The sequence below is a fragment of the Octopus bimaculoides genome, chromosome 2 (assembly GCF_001194135.2).
Source record: "Octopus bimaculoides isolate UCB-OBI-ISO-001 chromosome 2, ASM119413v2, whole genome shotgun sequence".
In the NCBI taxonomy this organism is placed as follows: domain Eukaryota; kingdom Metazoa; phylum Mollusca; class Cephalopoda; order Octopoda; family Octopodidae; genus Octopus; species Octopus bimaculoides.
Window position 1 is genome coordinate 91,082,615 of NC_068982.1, and position 4,722 is coordinate 91,087,336.

Genomic DNA, 4,722 nt, shown 5'->3' on the forward strand with positions numbered 1-4,722 from the left:
GTGTGTGTGTGTGTGTGTATGTGTGTGTGTGTACGTGTGCATGTGTGTGTGTGTGGGTGTGTGTGTGTGTGTATGCATGTATGTATATAAAAAATGGAACAAAAGTGCAATAGGGGACAGTAAACATCCGGACAGATAGACGATACAAAGACGGAAAGGAAAAACAACAATTAGAGGGACAGGAAAAAAAGGACGGGTTATTCGTGGCCTTCTTTCGTCAGTCAAGTTACCAGATATCCTTACAGTTTCGAGCAATTACACTTGAGACTGTTCGATCTGGTTGCCCCCCAAAAAGTACACTTCAGACTGTTCGATCTGGTTGCCCCCCAAAAAGTACACTTCAGACTGTCTGATCTGGTTGTCCCCCAAAAGGTCTAAGCTAAGAGCATTAGCATTTTTGTAAGAAAGCTAGCGAATGTGTACAAGACAAAAAGCGGAGAACATGTTACACAATTACAAATACAAACAAGTGTCTTTCGACTGATGACGAATCAATTTGAGCTGGCGTGCAAAAAGTGAAAGCCTTCAGGCAGGAACATAGGAGATGGACATAAGATGTGTTGGCGGTCGGCAGTCAGGCCAAGAAAGATGGAAGAGCGTCGTAGAAAATGAAATAGAGTATATTTTAGATTAAAAAAGAACTTTGTTTACCTTAAATTTGAAAAATAATAGTATTAAAAGAACCGCATTATTTATGGGATGACACGATGTGTGTGTGTGTGTGTGTGTGGAAAGATGGGACTACTGAAGACATACATATACATGTATGTGTGTGTGCATTATTGCATGTATATGTTTTTTTTTATATATACAAACAGCCATATAGTTATGTTCGTCTAAAAGTGACCCAATGGTTATTTATAGAATTTTCTCTAAAACGCAACAGTTTAGTTGGTGTTGTAAAGAAACAGCTCTTGCAACAACTTTTCTTAACCTACTACTACTACTACTACTACTACTACTACTACTACTACTACTACTTCTTCTTCTTCTTCTTCTTCTTCTTCTTCTTCTTCTTCTTCTTCTTCTTCTAATAATAATAATAATAATAATAATAATAATAATAATAATAATAATAATAATAATAATAATAATTTCTCTTCACAATTTATTAAATCATTATTATTTGTGAACAGAAATAAGCAGTTCAAGGAGAACCGATTGTTCAAAACAACCCGAAGCAATTCTTCCGAACGTTAGAAGGAGACAAGGGGAAAATGTTGCTCCTGATGCAAATCAAGCCAAGGAGCTCTGGAGTGGATTACGGAGAAACAATGTGGTGCATAAAAGGGATGCAATGTGGATAGGAATTATTAGGACATAATTACAAGGAGGACAGAAACAAAGGAATAGTATCATAAGCACGGGTGACGTGAAAGAACAAGTGGTTAAAGTGCCAAACTGGAAAACCCCTGGACCAGACGGGATTCATGGCTTATGGTGGAAGAGATGCCACGCGGTGCATGAAAGACTAAGACTAGCAGCCCAATTGAATGAGTGTGTCCAGAAAGGTAAAGTCCCCACGTAGATGGTGACTGGGAGGACAACACTTATAAAGAAAGATAGAAGAGGGAATTTTGTGGGGAACTGCCGTCCCATAGCATTCCTAAACATAATATTGAAGATGCTCACTGGAATATGCGCAGCAAAGACATATACTTTCCTGGACCAAGAAGGAATAATAATAATGATAATAATAATAATAATAACCCTAACACCTACATGAACTTCTAACTTGTTGTCTCTTGAGGTCTCTGGGTGAGACTTGAATCCAACTTGTACAAATGCAAAGCAAAAGTCAAACATAAAATAATAATAATAATAATAATAATAATAATAATAATAATAATAATAATAATAATAATAATAATAATAATAATAATAATAATGCCACACAACTACTACTACCAACACCATCACCACCATCACCACTTCTACTACTGCCACCACTAACACCATAGCTGCTACTACTACTAATGTACTACCGCCAATGGCACTATCATCACACCTGCCAACACTTCCATCACCACAACTTCCAGCACCAACACTAACGCCCCTAATGTCATCAACAACACTTTCGCTACAACTGCCAGCGGCTCTTTCCCCTCCACCACACCTGCCAACGTCACTACCACCCTAATCATCCGCCATAACTTCCACCATAACCACCAATATCACCATCACCATCATCATCATTGTTGTCAGTATATCAGTGCCAAGTTCACCATCTGTCCTCATCATTTCTTACTGCTAATGTATTGAAAGTAAACAATTAGAATCCTTTACAAGTGATAATGTCTTGCATTTTAATGTTTAAATATAAAGATGATACACGGTCTCACTTCGCAGCTTTTTACGGCTGACCGCCAAAATCTACCAAATGCATATAGAAAACTCGGTGCAAACATACATAGAATAATGAGCCAAAATGTTTAATTAATTAGTAAGGAGAAAAACAAAATTAATGGTTAATTCTGGCCAAGAAAGACAAGGGAGACAAGTTCAGAATTTAAATTAAAAAGTATTTGAAATACAATGCAATAGGCAATGGCTCTGCTCTTACTGTGACAACTTCTACTAAATACATACAACTCCTTCACTTAATACAACCCCAGCCAAAAAAGGAGCTTCCATTTAATCGTTAACTGCTAGACATAGCAGCCAAATCTACCCCCAAATTATTCACTACCATCTTTAAAGTAAAAGAAAAGAAAATATTCGATAATATAGTCTTAGATATTCCTTGAAGACGGAATGGTTGTTCCAGAACTAATCTGGAGTTAAGCAACAACGAAAGAACTACCCCAAGGAAGCTCGAGCCATTGAAAGTACCTCTAAATGTCGATACCTCTAGATACAGCAGTCGAATTTCACTCAAATAACATGGCGCTCTCATAAAAACAGATAAACAAGCTGCATGAGGCATTTCTAAATGCATAAAACAAAAGCAATACAATACATAAACAAGAAAAAACAGTCCGGATACAAAAAACGAATGATGCGAGAGGAACGCGTTTTTTATTAATTAATATTCTGCTCGGTCGTAGCTGATGTGTAGCTAAAAACAGCAACGACGACGACAATAAACAACAACGTCACAGCTGAGTAAGTCGAGACGACATGAGTCTGCCACCCGCCGAACGCTTGTCTGCAGTTATTTTAATGGCAGTATGTAGGTGGGGGCAGAGTGACCAGCACTATAATATTTCACTACTATTTTCGCTAGTTTCGTAGTGATGAATTCAAAACATCTTATGAACAAATCCGTCACAGTAAGTACGATTGTCGCAGCCAGGTCAGTCGAGAATCTACCAGCCAAATAGTTTTAAAACCGCCAGTAAATATTCTACCGACAGTACTGGGTTTTGTCCCATAAAGACAAGACGCTGCAACCTCAAATGTCTTATGCCAACTAGTAAGATATGGATACCCCAGAGCTGGATTAACTTTTCTTTATAAGAGGCAGCCACAGTGACGCCGAGAAAGATTGAGGAGCATTTCCATAGCTAGCAACTCTAAAAGCAATTTCTCGTTTGAATATCGCTTGGTTATGAATAACGTTTGAATAACGCTAAGTCATGAGTTCAAATTTAATACAAATGCTTTGTGGTGTGTTTGAGCAGGACATTTCATTCAAGATTGCTTCAGTTAACATAGCTGTGGAAACAGATACCATATAATATTGGGACATAACCTACGAGACACCAATGATCTGCTCAGGGGATGATTTCTCTCTCATATCCTTCATGATTTGAACAACCAAACCCAAATACTGGCCTACAGGATTATAGTGACTATAATCTTGTGGGATTGCTTTTGTTTTTAATTTAATATCGTCGAAAGAGACGGGGCCCATCTACCTAATGTGATAATATGACTTGATATTGTTAGAATGTGGGAAATGAGCTGTTATGTGGTCGGTCGACCAGCAAATTGAAAAGAAATTACACATTCGACAATGCAGTCCTATTCTTTTATTCCTTTACTTGTTTCAATACTAAATTTGGTTTTGTATCTTTTGCCGAACCGTCAAGTTACAGGGACATAAACAAATCCTACCACACACACACACACGCACACACACACACACACACATCTGTATACGACGGAATTCTACACAGTTTCCTTCTACCAAATTCATTCACTGGGCATTGCTGGGCCAGAGGCTCTGTAGTAGAAGATACTTTCCCAACACAGCACGCAGCTGGATCGAAACCCAAAACTACATCGTTGCAAGGGCAAACTTCTTAACCACAAAACCATACTTGCACCTATATATACAAAATATACAAAATAATACAAAATAACAAGATGCTAACATTTTGAACGACTTTGATCATAGGCCTTCTCAATCAGGACTTACCAACAACAACAACAATAACAACGACGATCCTAGATATAAGAGATAAAGACGAAGTATTCTCTGGAGCCCCTATGACCTTATAAGATACGAGACTTAAGACTTAACATTGATACGTTGTTGTCTCTAGGATCTAGCCTTGTTTATAGATTATCGTTTCAATCAGTAATTACCCCATCTGCCATCATCCATTCTACATCCGTTGTTTATTTATAAAATCCTGTTCTAGTCGTTAAAAACATCTTTTTAGATATGTTTGGTAGTCCTGAGTTTTGGTATTATTTTGTTGTTTATTGTTCTCATATGTTAATAATCAGAAAAATGCCTTGAAACGGAAAGTTTATATATATATATATATATAT

The 4,722-nt window shown here is 37.4% G+C and overlaps 1 protein-coding gene across 2 annotated transcripts in view; it reads left to right on the forward strand.

Annotated features, from left to right (window-relative positions):
* The window catches only part of LOC106870625 (uncharacterized), a 166,583-nt gene that overhangs the window by 45,047 nt on the left and 116,814 nt on the right, over positions 1-4,722 (forward strand). The gene's annotated exons all lie outside the window — the stretch shown is intronic.